This window comes from Scylla paramamosain, chromosome 2 (assembly GCF_035594125.1).
Source record: "Scylla paramamosain isolate STU-SP2022 chromosome 2, ASM3559412v1, whole genome shotgun sequence".
NCBI lineage: Eukaryota > Metazoa > Arthropoda > Malacostraca > Decapoda > Portunidae > Scylla > Scylla paramamosain.
Window position 1 is genome coordinate 34,660,566 of NC_087152.1, and position 16,471 is coordinate 34,677,036.

The 16,471-nt window shown below is 42.3% G+C and overlaps 2 long non-coding RNA genes across 2 annotated transcripts; both read left to right on the top strand.

Moving 5' to 3' along the window:
- Positions 1-1,642: 1,642 nt before the first annotated feature.
- On the top strand, positions 1,643-15,517 carry LOC135113933 (uncharacterized). The gene is made up of 2 exons (XR_010275133.1): positions 1,643-2,818; positions 14,543-15,517. It is a non-coding gene; the product is annotated as an uncharacterized LOC135113933 (long non-coding RNA).
- LOC135113942 (uncharacterized) lies at positions 3,624-4,548 on the top strand. Its single transcript, XR_010275140.1, has 2 exons — positions 3,624-3,721; positions 3,928-4,548. It is a non-coding gene; the product is annotated as an uncharacterized LOC135113942 (long non-coding RNA).
- Positions 15,518-16,471: the final 954 nt, after the last annotated feature.

Consider the following 16,471-nt stretch of genomic DNA (forward strand, 5'->3'; position numbering starts at 1 on the left):
CACGGCTGAACTTTAGAAAGAACCGTATATTGTGTTGTGATGAGTCATTGGTGAACTCGTTTTCCATCCCCAGAAAGAGATCGTTCTGGTTGTTACGTAGAGTGGAAAAAAAAAAAAACATGGCCTAGAGCAGTGTGATGCAACTGAGGCTCCGCGGGCCAGTTGATTCAGCGAGGTCCGCGTGCACTCATCGATTAGTTTTATATGAAAAAAAAAATTAAAATATGGTCAAGTGTGTGGACTAATAACGATTAGCTTGTTATGACATTGCTGCTAGAATAACATAATGCCTGCAGAGCGAAAGTCCTTCTCCATGGTTGTGAAGCAAGGAGGCAGGGATAAGGTACACGTCATGAACACGGCCACTTCTTTGTGCCAAGAACGCTTTCATAATGTCTTGTTAGTATTTTTGCACTCACTCCTGAACCCACCAATCTCAGTGTAAATTGGATTTTTTTATATCTTATTTTCTTTCTTTATATATATATATATATATATATATATATATATATATATATATATATATATATATATATATATATATATATATATATATATATATATATATATATATATATATATATAGAAAGAAAGAAAGAAAATAAGATATAAAAAAATCCCAAATTCTTTACAATGACAGTAAAAAATCTGCAGTAAAGACCAAAACTTGTTATTATTCCACTTCTAATATATATATATATATATATATATATATATATATATATATATATATATATATATATATATATATATATATATATATATATATATATATATATATATATATATATATATATATTTTTTTTTTTTTTTTTTTTTTTTTTTTTTTTTTTTTTTGCCTTTGTCCTTTTTTGCTTCAGTAATCTGGTAACCCTGTATGCACTGCCTTCAGCTCCACCCACCACTCACTCTCACTTAGGCCTTCATGTGAGGTACATCGCATCTCTAAAGTCCATGTGCGCGTCACTTGGTATAAAGCACTATGCAGGATGTTTTTTATTAAAATCAATTTTTCGATGTTTGTTCTTCAATTAATTTGTCATCCATAGTGAACATTATCATTATCAGTAACATTTACCATTCCAGTGTGCACCTTTACATAGTGAACATAAAACAAGAAAACACAAACCTCAACACTCTTAAGTAGAAAGTATCCTACACAACACAAATAAGGAAATTACATAAATATTAACTTAGCGAAAATCAAGTAGTATGATAATAAATCAATTCTGCAAAACAAATAGATTCAATACATAAGTAACAGAGAAAAAACAGTAGAAAATAAATGTAGATGCCAATGACACCGTGCAGCGCATAAAGAATAAAAAACAAGGTGGTCTGCAACGATACAATACCACAGGGGAATAAAAGGACACAGACCAACTACACAACAGTGATGGTACTGATGATGATGATGATGATGGTAATAATAATAATAATAAATTATAATAGTAATAATGATAATAATATAGTAATGATAATAATAATAATAATAATAATAATAATAATAATAATAATAATAATAATAATAACAATAATAATAATAATAATAATAATAATAACAACAACAACAACAACAGTACCGCTTCACTACGTATCGCCTCACGCGGGCAGCAGGGGTGGGAGGGGCACAGGCCTTTATTCTTTTCATTCAGTATTCTATTTTATACCTATGAAGCATAAACACACTCCCGGCCTCCCTTCTCCCCAGACCAGGGGAGGCTCTTAATGCCTCCCGCCGCCGCACTCCCTCCCCGTCGGAAGCTTTCATCCTGCTGATAGGTAAATCCTGTGTGAAGAACAAGTGAGTGCGTTAAGGGCACTCGCTGCCAAGAGCCGGTCAACAACTTTTTTCAATGACATCATTTATTTGATATCTATGTTGAGACTGGACGTGAATTACTCATAAAAGCAATCCGTGGTTCTCTGGGCTGAGTCATTCTCGTGCTACAGGATAGACAGGTGTAATGGTGTGTTGTGCTGTTGTTGTTGTTGTAGTTGTTGTTGTTGTTGGTGGTGGTGGTGGTGCAGCACAGGGGAGGCTTCCAGCAGGCGGCTAAAGACCCAAGGAATGCCCGCCGCTGTCAAGTTCTCTGATCTCACCTACTGCTGCTTGCACTCCATGACATACTCCCACGAGTCCACAAAAATTATTTAATTATCGCTGTGAGAATGAATGTGCACATTCGAATCAGCAGCAGTTTTTCTTATTGAACTTTTGGTGTTGCATGAACACAGGAAGGGAAATCATGTGTTCACATGTATCTTCTTTACCGTAGCGCGAGTCTAGTGGATACAGTGACAGTCTTGGGAACCCAGGGTGTGGAGGGAAGCCCATACAAAATATAATAAATAAATAATGTGATAAAACAATAATTCACATAAGATGGGGAAATAGACCAACTTTAAAAAAAAGAAAAAGGGCCCCCGTGGCTCAGTGGGTAGAGTGATGCACTTGGAGTTTGGCGTGAGGGAAGTGAGGGGCGCGTAGGTTCGAACCCCCCTCTCGGAACTTACAAAAACCTTCAAAGAGCTTCCCTCCATCACCATGTGTGATGGAGCTGCCCACGGGGAGGAGGGGAGGTGAGTGCACAGCACCTCCCTACCCTCCCCAGGGGTGGAAGGCACCGCCTTACCACCCCCGGGAGAGCAAGGGAGGTGAGTGCACAGCGCTTCCCTTCTCTCCCCTACCTAACCCTGGCAAGTCTACGGACTACCAGGCAAAAAATAATAAAAATAAAAAAAAATCAATAAAGGTGAGTGCGTAGCACTTCCCTTCTCTCCACCTACCGGGCAAAAGATAATAAATAAATAAAAGGTGAGTGCATAGAGGTGAGTGCATAGCACTTCCCTAGCACTTCCCTTCTCTCTACCTACAGGCCAAAAGAAAATAAATAAATAATAAATAAAGGTGAGTGCGTAGCACTTCCCTTCTCTCCCCACCCAAACTATCAAAATTAATGACTAACTCTGGCAAGAAAGATTAAAAAAACCTGACCCTGGCACCACCAACCTGACTGACTCTGAATCTGACTCTGACAACCAACCAACCACCTCCCCTGGGGAGCATGGGAGGTGAGTGTGCAGCACCTCCCTACCCTCCCCAGTCTCCTAGTTTGACTTTCACCACCAAACTCATCCTGACAACTCCTCCAAAGACTCATCCTGACCTTCCTACCTTTCTGACTCATCCTGGCACCTTCCTACTCTCCCCATCCTGGCAACTCAAAAAAAAAAACAACCAAACTGACTGACCCTGGGAAGCATGGGAGGTGAGTGTGCAGCACCTCCCTACACTTCCCAGTCTCCCAGTTTGACTTTGACTCATCCTAGCAACTCCAAAGAGCAACTCCAAATGTACAGACCACCAGTATCTCCTACTCTCCCCACCATGACTAACAACTGATCCTGGCAAGGTGAGTGCGTAGCACTTCCCTACCTGACTGACCCTGGCAGCACCCCCCGCACCCCAATCTGGCTCTGATCATTACTTACAAATGTGTAATCTGACAACAGTCCACCAAACTGACTGGGGAGCATGGGAGGAGAGTGTGCAGCACCTCCCTACACTTCCCAGTCTCTGACTCATCCTGGCAACTCCAAAGAGCAACTCCAAATGTATAGACCCTGATCCCTATCCTACCCTGGTATCTCCAACAACTTACTAATGTGTAATCTGACAACAGACCACCAAACTGACTGATCCTGGGAAGCATGGGAGGTGAGTGTGCAGCACCTCCCTACACTTCCCAGTTTGACTCCAAATGTACAGACCACCAGTAGTATCTCCTACTCTCCCCACCCTGGCAACTGATCCTGGCAAGGTGAGTGCGTAGCACTTCCCTACCACCAACCTGACTGACCCTGGCAGCACCACCATGACTTACCATGACTTACCAAACTGACTGGCCCTGGGGAGCATGGGAGGTGAGTGTGCAGCACCTCCTTACACTTCCCAGTCTCTAACCACCAAATGTACAGATCCTGACTGACCCTGATCCCCTACCTACCCTGTCCTGGCAAGGTGAGTGCGTAGCACTTCTCTACTGACCCTTGCATCTCCATCAGCCAACCTGACTGACTTACATATGTGTAATCTGGCAACAGATCACCAAACTGACTGGTCCTGGGGAGCATGGGAGGTGAGTGTGCAGCACCTCCCTACACTTCCCAGTCTCCCAGTTTGACTCTGACCATCATCAACCTGACTCATCCTGGCAAAAGTAGAGACCCTGACTACGGACCTGACTGACCCTGATCCCTACCCTATCCTACCCTGCCCTGGCAAGGTGAGTGCATAGCACCTCCCTACTGACCCTGGCATCTCCAACAACCAACATTACAAATGTGTAATTTGGCAACAGACCACCAAACTGACTGACCATGGAAGGACCATGGGAGGTGAGTGTGCAGCACCTCCCTACCCTTCCCAGTCTCATAGTTTGACCCTGACCATCATCAACCTTACCCTGGCAACTCCACCAACCTGACTGAACAAGAAGGAAGAAGCAGCATCATCACAATGATCAGAGAAAGAAGAACTCCAAAGAGCGACTCCAACTGTACCGACCACCAACCTAACTGACTCTGGGGAGCAGGGGAGGTGAGTATGCAGGCTAACCCTAACCCCCAATCTGACCGCCTACTGACTCTGGCAACAGACACCAAACTGACTGACCTAAGGAAGCATGGGACGTGAGTGTGCAGCACCTCCCTACCCTTCCCAGTCTCCCAGTTTGACCGTGACCACCAACCTGACTCATCCTGGCAACTCCAAAGAGCAGCTCCAACTGTACCGACCACCAACCTAAGTGACTCTGGGCAGCATGGGAGGTGAGTGTGCAGCACCTCCCTACCCTTTCCAGTCTCCTAGTTTGACTCTGACCATCATCCTGACTCATCCTGGCAACTCCAAAGACCACCAGCCTGACTGACCAACTATACAGACCACCATCCTCACTGATTCTGACTCTGACTCTGACCACCACCTGATTGACTCTGACTCCTACTCTCTCAGCTTGACTGACCCTGGCAACCTGACTGACTAAGGGGAGGTGAGTGTGCAGCATATCCTTACCAACCAGTTCCCTACCACCAACCAGACGGACTCAGGCAACTCCAAACTAACAACTGACCTGACAACTTCAGACTGACTCTCGGGGTGGGGGGGGAGGGGAGGTGAGTGTGTCGTCAGGCTCTGACGACCAGCCTGACTCTGGCTAATGACTCTGGCAACAGACCACCAAACTGACTGATCCTGGGGAGCATGGGGGGGGGGCGGGGTGAGTGTGCAGCACCTCCCTACCCTTCTCTGTCTCCCGGTTTAACTCTGTCTGACCACCAAGATGACTCACTCATTGATTCGGGGGAGGTGAGTGCAATACCTCCTACTCTCCCCAATCTAACACTGACTACAGACCTGACTGACCCTGACTGACTCTGGAGAGGAGGGGAGGTGAGTGTGCAGCACCTGCCTGACTGATCCTGGCAACTGATCCTGGCAAGGTTAGTGTGCAGCAATTCCCTACTGACTCTGGCAACAGAGTGTGCAGAACCTCCCTACCCTTCCCAGTCTCCCAGTTTGACTCTGACCACCAGCCTGACTCATACTGGCAACTCCAAAGACCACCAACATGACTGACCAACCTCACTGCTTCGGGGGAGCAGGACAGGTGAGTGTGCAGTACCTCCTACTCTCCCCACTCTGACTCTGACCACCACCTGACTGACTCTGACTGGCTCTGGGGAGCATCACCTCTTCCCACTCTGATTCTGGCAACTCACCCTAGAAGAACAAGAACAGGAAGAAGAAGCATCATTACCGCCATCAGAGGAAGAAAACAAGAAAAAGAAGCATCATCCTCGCCTTCATAGGATAAAGAGGAAGAAAAAGAGCTACCACCACTGCTATCAGATGAAGAAGCAGCAGCATCACTGCCATTAGAGGAAGAAGAAAAAAAAGAAAACAACACTACCGCCATCACAGGAAAAAGAAGTACCACCCCCATCAGAGGATCCGATATATCCATAAATACATTAAACGACTGGTGAAACCTCCTGTGGCGCCAGGCAAAGTTCGACCTGTGATGGGCTGTGTTTAGAGAGGGAAAAATAACACTCAACTGTCCTCCTCTTCTACACTGAACATCCTCGGTCTGTAATTTTCTTATAATCTAAGCTGGAAACTTCACATCTCATCTCTAGCTTTTTTTTTTTTTATGTAGGAAGGACACTGGCTAAGGGCAACAAAAATCCAATAAAAGAAATATGCCCACTGAAATGCCAGTCCCATAAAAGGGTCAAAGCAGTGGACAAAAATTGATGAATAAGTGTCTTGAAACCTCCCTCTTGAAGGAATTCAAGTCATAGGAAGGTGGAAATACAGAAGCAGGCAGGGAGTTCCAGAGTTTACCAGAGAAAGGGATGAATGATTGAGAATACTGGTTAACTCTTGCGTTAGAGAGGTGGACAGAATAGGGATGAGAGAAAGAAGAAAGTCTTGTGCAACGAGGCCGCGGAAGGAGGGGAGGCATGCAGTTAGCAAGATCAGAAGAGCAGTTAGCATGAAAATAGCGGTAGAAGACAGCTAGATATGCAACATTGCGGCGGTGAGAGAGAGGCTGAAGACAGTCAGTTAGAGGAGAGGAGTTGATGAGACGAAAATCAAAAGCTTTTCGTCTCATCAACTCCTTTCCTCTAACTGACTGTCTTCAGCCTCTCTCTCACCGCTGCAATGTTGCATATCTAGCTGTCTTGGGAGTGGGGGTGGGAGAAAAAAAAAGGCTGATTTGCCATGGAAACAGTTACCAGATAAATTCAAAACACACCGAAATTTATCAGAAAAAAAAAAAATTTTTCATCTCTCAACTTGAGCCGGGCAAGAAAGTAAACATTTACCGCTTCATGCATCCTTCGGAGAGCTTTTGAAAAGTTCATGTACCCTAGCGCCTTTGACAATTAATAATGAAAGAATTATAAAAATATTTCATATTTTATCTAATTTTGAGACTGAAAATATATGAATTAGATCACTATACTGAACATACAAAATAGCTAATAGACCCTAATTAATCGTTATATGTAAACTACGTGGCAAATGTATAGTAAAAAGAAAATGCCACATTTGAAACAGATGAGGAGCGAGTTGCATCTCAGTGTAATATAACAATGTTATGCATAAATTTGTAATATTTTAATCTCAGTTAAAATGAATTTCTTCCATGGTTCTTTCTAAAACATGTTTTCGTACTAAGCACTCTTATACACACTGGCCATGTCACGTACCCCTCCAAGCACGCCACTATTTCAAAGTACCCTTTGAAAAAAATATATGCCCCCAGGTTGACTACCACTCTCTCTCACCTGTACGGTAAGCTTTGGCTGGAATGACTGCTGAAAGTCTTGGAGGTTTTTACTGCAGTATGCTTTCCCCCTCATAGTAGTGACTCAACCAGTGCAGGATAGTGAAGTCAGTCAGGCCAGCACCAATATGAAAGTTCGTTGCCATTTATAATCCTTCGTAAGTCTTCCTTCTCTCCCTTCATTTCACTGACTCTTCACGCCACTCCTGTCCTTAGTTTCTTTACCTTATTCCCTTCTAACCTTATTTTTTTCCCCTTTTCCCTCTTTACTTTCATCTTCGTGATTTCCTTATTAATATTTTTCTCTATTTTTTCTTTTTTTTTTAATCGTTTTCGTTCTTATTCACCTCCTCCTTTTAGTCTTCCTCCTCCTTCCATTCTGCAACCTATTCTCTTCCTACTCACGATGTGATGAAAGACTACATATGAAAAAGCGCGACTCGACAGGAACATCCACTGACAGCGCAGTAATTAATGATGAAAGTGTCCCATCTGTTCGCAGGAGTCTCAAGTTTAGTTATGTCAATGCGCGCACTTTGACAAGTAAATTTCAGGATTTGGAAGAGATCGTTTACATGGAGGAACACGATGTCATAGGTGTGACGGAATCCTGCATTAATATATCGAGCAGAGATTTTTTTTTTTTGCTGACTTTGCACTTCCAGGACACACTCTGGCCAGCTGCGAAAGACAGTGCAGAGAAGGAGGCGGGGTGCTCCTCCACGTTAAGTCAAGTCTCCACCCTTCGTAAGTCTTCCTTCTCTTCCTTCTTTTCACTGACGGTAGTTCATCAAACTTTCTCCACTCTTCACGCCACTCATGTCCTTAGTTTCTTTATCTTATTTCCTTCTCACCTTCTTTCTTTTTTCTTTTTTTCCCTCTTTACTTTCATCTCCGTGATTTTCTCCTTCCTTCCTCCTTCTATCTGTCCCTCCCTTTCTCTCTGTTTCTCTCCTTTTGCTACGATTTTTTCTCTCACTTTTCAGAGAATAATCCCGCGACATCGATAAGAATAACTTAAGTTTCATTTCATTACGACATTATATGCATTCTCTCCCTCTCTCTCTCTCTCTCTCTCTCTCTCTCTCTCTCTCTCTCTCTCTCTCTCTCTCTCTCTCTCTCTCTCTCTCTCTCTCTCCATTTATTAACCTAATTGTTATGTTTTCCTTACTTTTTTATATTTTTAATCGTCTCCGTTCTTATTCAGAGAGAGAGAGAGAGAGAGAGAGAGAGAGAGAGAGAGAGAGAGAGAGAGAGAGAGAGAGAGAGAGAGAGAGAGATTGGAGAAAACTGACGGTCGGTAACCAGCCACTCAAACCCTAAATGACAACTCTTTGAAGGAGGTTAAAAACGAGCTTGCCAAGCCTCTATCCATATTATTCAACAAATCATTAAACACTCGACAATTCCCAGACGAATGGAAACCAACAAACGTCGCACCTTTCCTCTGAAAAGGTGACAAATCTCACTCTCAAAACCACCGTCCCATAAGCCTCGCGTCAGTTGTGGGTAAGCTTATGGAATCAATGACAAGGGATAAAACACTAGATTTCCTGGAAAGTAATCGCATTATAAAGGACACTCAGCACGGATTGAGAAATAAACGTTCATGCCTAACGAATTTACTGAACTTTCCTCACGACGAAGTATTATATGTATGATAACACCAGGCCGGTGGATATAGTTTATTTTCATCAAATATTTTCATTTTCTAATTAATAACTACTAATTATTTACATTTATAACAAGTCAAAATTTCTCACTCGCATTCATCTTCAAATCATTCAAAGTTACCAGGTGTCACTTTGTCTCTTCACCATATTCACTGATCAACGCAGTCATCGTGCAAAACACAGACAATATCAAATATTCAATCGGCGCAATTAATGTTCGTTTAGAAAAACACACATGACATCAGCATCATCAGTTACTATAAACATTCCATAACTGAGTATCTTCGTAGATACTAAAATTGCTAACAAGGATGACTCACCAAACCAACGTCAAATTTTGCAAAATGACATTGACACTCACTGAATGGTCTGAAAAGTTACTTATAACTTCAAATTTTGATAAATGCCACGTAATGAATGTCGGAAATAGCAGTCCGGAGGAAAATTATAGAATGAGTAATGCCCCCATCAAAAGTTTGGATCGTGAAAAATATCTGGGAGTTTTAGTTACAACAGATCTTGAACCAAACAAACATTGCACCGAAAGTCATTAAAATTCACAATAAATTGATAGTTTTCATAAAAAGATCTTTCACCTTCAAATCTGAAAAAAATAAATAAATAAATAAATAAATAATTCTGGCCTTGTACAACTCACTCGTACGTCCTCATCTTCAATACAATGTACAGTCTGTGTCACCCTAATACAGAAAGGATATTGAAAAAAAAAAAAGAAATACAAAGTAGAGTAACCAAAATTATCCCAAGGCTTCCCAATAAACCCTACGAGGAACACCTTCAAGAACAAGATCTGTTCGCCCTATCCAAACGCAGGCTAAGAGGGGATCTGATATTGCTTTACAACACTTTTATGGGTTTCACAAAAATCACACCTGAACTCTTCCTAACCCTTCACCAGTCTAATATTTCAAGAAACAATGGCTTCAAAATAATAAGTGAGCGATTTCAAACAAATGAAGCCAAACATTTTTTTCTTCAATTGTATCATAAATATCTGGAATTGTGTTCCATCAAGCGTCGTTAACTCAGGTACTGTTGACTCATTTAAAACCCGTCTTGACGAGTGTCTAGACACTAATCCCCGGTTGTCATTGTTCATGTCTGACTAACAAACACGTTCACTCCGCATTACCTGTCATCTGATGGGTGTATATTTCACTAAGGAAGGGAAGCAATTACTATGTAACAAAAATAAAGAACCAGAATAAAGAGACCTCAGTGATGGCTTGTTCCTCGGTGACTCTCTGCTGACCCCGTCACAGTTATGGTAAAAGGAAACGGACCCAGTACTACGGTCTAGTTAAAATGTGCCCTAGAAAATCAAATTTTAAGGTAGATGAAGCGGCTCATCAGATGACACAAATAATAGGACTGACTGCATGTAGATTGTATGCGGTAGAAGTAGTTCTCATCTCTTTCTTAGTTTCCTCTCAAATTCCATGTTTTTTTTTTTTTTTTTTCTATACAGCATGGAACCATTTTTTTTTTTTTTTTTGTTTTATGCCAGCCTTGCCTGAAGGGACAGGGACTGGGGGTGGAAGGAGCCTCCTTCTGTGCTATCCTGTCTCTCTCACTAATAGAGTAAAATAGTTACCCAAACAGTCTTGTAAGAACCTCATGGTCTGATGCTGTTTGGTCTTCTTTTGTATTCTTTTGGTTCCTCTTTCTGCGCTATTCTGTTTTTCTCTCCCACTAGTTAGCGCAGATTAGTTACCCAAACACCCCAGTAAAGACCTCAGGGTCTGTTGCTGTTTGGACTTTCTTTTTATTCTTCTATTCCTTTTCCTCCAATTTTCCATTCTCCTTCTGCTCCTCCTCCTCCTCTTCCTCCTCCTCCTCCTCCCACCACAGGGTGGACAATTACTTGTGAGGGGTTTTGAAAAGTCAAGGACCCAGTCAGTTAGTGACTATCATCGGGATTTGAGGTACCAGGGGTCACTGCTGCAGGGGTTACTATGCAGCGTGCGGCGCTCCATTATGAGAAGTGCATAGAGGTAGCATGGTAGCCGGAGCCTGACTGACTGATGCTTCTCTTCAATCAAGATTGCCAGATTCGCCTTTTTTTTTAGGCCAAAAAACTCAAATTTGTTTTTTTCAAGGATTTACCCTTAGGATGTTTAGTTTGGCCTGAATTATCAAATCTGGCTTTTTTGGGGGGCCTTTTCTTGAATATGTGGTTTAAATATGCCTCATTTAGCCATAATAACTTTATTTCATATGGTGAGTTTATTCGCCGCCTCCTAAAACAAGTGTGTTATTGAATAACAATAAGAGAAAATTGGACAAATCAACTGGGATGATGTTGACGACCCGCGAGGTCCACGGCTGAACTTTAGAAAGAACCGTATATTGTGTTGTGATGAGTCATTGGTGAACTCGTTTTCCATCCCCAGAAAGAGATCGTTCTGGTTGTTACGTAGAGTGGAAAAAAAAAAAAACATAGCCTAGATCAGTGTGATGCAACTGAGGCCCCGCGGGCCAGTTGATTCAGCGAGGTCCGCGTGCACTCATCGATTAGTTTTATATGAAAAAAAAATTAAAATATGGTCAAGTGTGTGGACTAATAACGATTAGCTTGTTATGACATTGCTGCTAGAATAACATAATGCCCGCAGAGCGAAAGTCCTTCTCCATGGTTGTGAAGCAAGGAGGCACGGATAAGGTACACGTCATGAACACGGCCACTTCTTTGTGCCAAGAACGCTTTCATAATGTCTTGTTAGTACTTTTGCATTCACTCCTGAACCCACCAATCTCAGTGTACATTGGATTGGGGTCAGGTTTCAGATGACACGTCGGGAGCTGCAAGGCCTTAGGCCTAGTTGCCTAGCATATACCGTTACAAGTAACTCTCTTCCACTGTTGGAATTATATTCGTGGAATTCGTTTCCGTTTTTTTTGGCCCAAGCGAAGCACTCACGAAGTACGTTGCACTTGTATACACAGATCACCACTCCAGTAGTCCACTATAGCTCAGTGCTCAGTACACATCGTGTGGTATTTGGTAAATTTGGAAGTGGAATAATAACAAGTTTTGGTCTTTACTGCAGATTTTTTTACTGTCATTGTAAAGAATTTGGGATTTTTTTATATCTTATTTTCTTTCTTTCTTTCTTTATATATATATATATATATATATATATATATATATATATATATATATATATATATATATATATATATATATATATATATATATATATATATATATATATATATATATATATATATATATATATATATATATATATATATATATATATATATATATATATATATATATATATATATATATATATATATATATATATATATATATATATATATATATATATATATATATATATATATATATATATATATATATATATATATATATATTTTTTTTTTTTTTTTTTTTTTTTTTGCCTTTGTCCTTTTTCTGCTTCAGTAATCTGGCAACCCTGTATGCACTGCCTTCAGTTCCACCCACCACTCACTCTCACTTAGGCCTTCATGTGAGGTACATCACATCTCTGAAGTCCATGTGCGCGGCTCTTGGTATAAAGCACTATGCAGGATGTGTTTTATTAAAATCAATTTTTCGATGTTTATTCTTCAGTTAATTTGTCATCCATAGTGAACATTATCATTATCAGTAACATTTACCATTCCAGTGTGCACCTTTACATAGTGAACATAAAACAAGAAAACACAAACCTCAACACACTTAAGTAGAAAGCATCCTACACAACACAAATAAGGAAATCTACATAAATATTAACTTGGCGAAAATCAAATAATATGATAATAAATCAATTTGCAAAACAAACAGATTCAATACATAAGTAACAAAAAAAAAACAGTAGAAAATAAATGTAGATGCCAATGACACCGTGCAGCGCATAAAGAATAAAAAACAAGGTGGTCTGCAACGATACAATACCACAGGGGAATAAAAGGACACAGACCAACTACACAACAGTGATGGTACTGATGATGATGATGATGATGGTAATAATAATAATAATAAATTATAATAATAATAATGATAATAATATAGTAATGATAATAATAATAATAATAATAATAATAATAATAATAATAATAATAATAATAATAATAATGATAATAATAATGATAATGATAATAATAATAATAATAACAATAATAATAATAATAATAATAATAATAATAATAATAATAATAATAATAATAATAATAATAATAATAACAACAACAACAACAGTACCGCTTCACTACGTATCGCCTCACGCGGGCAGCAGGGGTGGGAGGGGCACAGGCCTTTATTCTTTTCATTCAGTATTCTATTTTATACCTATGAAGCATAAACACACTCCCGGCCTCCCCTGCTCCCCAGACCAGGGGAGGCTCTTAATGCCTCCCGCCGCCGCACTCCCTCCCCGTCGGAAGCTTTCATCCTGCTGATAGGTAAATCCTGTGTGAAGAACAAGTGAGTGCGTTAAGGGCACTCGCTGCCAAGAGCCGGTCAACAACTTTTTTCAATGACATCATTCATTTGATATCTATGTTGAGACTGGACGTGAATTACACATAAAAGCAATCCGTGGTTCTCTGGGCTGAGTCATTCTCGTGCTGCAGGATAGACAGGTGTAATGGTGTGTTGTGCTGTTGTTGTTGTTGTAGTAGTTGTTGTTGGTGGTGGTGGTGGTGCAGCACAGGGGAGGGTTCCAGCAGGCGGCTAAAGACCCAAGGAATGCCCGCCGCTGTCAAGTTCTCTGATCTCACCTACTGCTGCTTGCACTCCATGACATACTCCCACGAGTCCACAAAAATTATTTAATTATCGCTGTGAGAATGAATGTGCACATTCGAATAAGCAGCAGTTTTTCTTATTGAACTTTTGGTGTTGCATGAACACAGGAAGGGAAATCATGTGTTCACATGTATCTTCTTTACCGTAGCGCGAGTCTAGTGGATACAGTGACAGTCTTGGGAACCCACGGTGTGGAGGGAAGCCCATACAAAATATAATAAATAAATAATGTGATAAAACAATAATTCACATAAGATGGGGAAATAGACCAACTTTAAAAAAAAGAAAAAGGGCCCCCGTGGCTCAGTGGGTAGAGTGATGCACTTGGAGTTTGGCGTGAGGGAAGTGAGGGGCGCGGAGGTTCGAACCCCCCTCTCGGAACTTACAAAAACCTTCAAAGAGCTTCCCTCCATCACCATGTGTGATGGAGCTGCCCACGGGGAGGAGGGGAAGTGAGTGCACAGCACCTCCCTACCCTCCCCAGGGGTGGAAGGCACCGCCTTACCACCCCCGGGAGAGCAAGGGAGGTGAGTGCACAGCGCTTCCCTTCTCTCCCCTACCTAACCCTGGCAAGTCTACTGGCAAGTCTACGGACTACCAGGCAAAAAATAATAAAAATACAAAAAAAATAAAAATAAATAAATAAAGGTGAGTGCGTAGCACTTCCCTTCTCTCCACCTAACGGGCAAAAGATAATAAATAAATAAAAGGTGAGTGCATAGCACTTCCCTTCTCTCTACCTACAGGCCAAAAGAAAATAAATAAATAAAGGTGAGTGCGTAGCACTTCCCTTCTCTCCCCACCCAAACTATCAAAATTAATTTCTCTGGCAAGAAAGATTAAAAAAACCTGACCCTGGCACCACCAACCTGACTGACTCTGAATCTGACTCTGACAACCAACCAACCACCTCCCCTGGGGAGCATGGGAGGTGAGTGTGCAGCACCTCCCTACCCTCCCCAGTCTCCTAGTTTGACTTTCACCACCAAACTCATCCTACCTTTCTGACTCATCCTGGCACCTTCCTACTCTCCCCATCCTGGCAACTCAAAAAAAAAAAAAAAAAAAAAAACTGACTGACCCTGGGAAGCATGGGAGGTGAGTGTGCAGCACCTCCCTACCCTTCCCAGTCTCCCAGTTTGACTTTGACTCATCCTAGCAACTCCAAAGAGCAACTCCAAATGTACAGACCACCAGTATCTCCTACTCTCCCCACCATGACTGACAACTGATCCTGGCAAGGTGAGTGCGTAGCACTTCCCTACCTGACTGACCCTGGCAGCACCCCCCCCACCCCAATCTGGCTCTGATCATTACTTACAAATGTGTAATCTGACAACAGTCCACCAAACTGACTGGGGAGCATGGGAGGTGAGTGTGCAGCACCTCCCTACACTTCCCAGTCTCTGACTCATCCTGGCAACTCCAAAGAGCAACTCCAAATGTATAGACCCTGATTACAGACCTGACTGACCCTGATCCTTTCCCTATCCTACCCTGGTATCTCCAACAACTTACTAATATGTAATCTGACAACAGGCCACCAAACTGACTGACCCTGGGAAGCATGGGAGGTGAGTGTGCAGCACCTTCCTACCCTTCCCAGTCTCCCAGTTTGACGATGACCACCATCCTGACTCATCCTGTCAACTCCAAAAACCACCAACTATACAGACCACCATCCTCACTGACTCTGACTCTGACCACCACCTGACTGGCTCTGACTCTCTCTCAGCCTGACTGACTAAGGGGAGGTGAGTGTGCAGCACCAACCTGACGGACTCAGGCAACTCCAAAACAACTTCAGACTGACTCTGGAGGGGAGAGGAGGTGAGTGTGCAACAACACCTGTCTAGCCACAATCTGACTCTGACGACCAGCCTGACTCTGGCTAATGACTCTGGCAACAGACCACCAAACTGACTGCCCCTGGGGAGCATGGGGGTGAGTGTGCAGCACCTCCCTACCCTTCCCAGTCTCCCAGTCTCTTAGCACCAAGATGACTCATTGATTCGGGGGAGGTGAGTGCAATACCTCCTACTCTCTCCACCACCATCAGAGAAAGAAGAACTCCAAAGAGCAACGACTCTGTGGAGCAGGGGAGGTGAGTGTGCCCCCAATCTGATTCTGACCACCTACTGACTTTGGCAACTGACTGACTGACCCTGGGAAGCATGGGAGGTGAGTGTGCAGCATCTCCCTACCTTCCCCACCATCCTGACTCATCCAGGCAACTCCAAAGACCACCAACATGACTGACCAACTATACAGACCACCAACCTCACTGATTCGAAGGAGCAGGAGAGTCTGCAGCACCTCCCCACCCCCAAATCTGAATCTCACAATGGCAACTGATACTGGCACCTGACTGACTCTGGCAACAGACCACCAAACTGACTGACTAAGGGGAGGTGAGTGTGCAGCACCTCTTTACCAGTCTCCAAAGAGCAAGGTGAGTGCGTAGCTCCAGTCTGAAGAAGAACAAGAACAAGAAGCACCACCATCTGAGGAAGAAGAAGAAGCAGCAGCACCATAGTTATCCTGGCAACTCCAAAGAGCAAGTCTAACTGTACCAACCACCAACTTAACTGACTCATGGGAGGTGAGTGTGCAGCACCTCCCTACCCTTCCCACTCTCC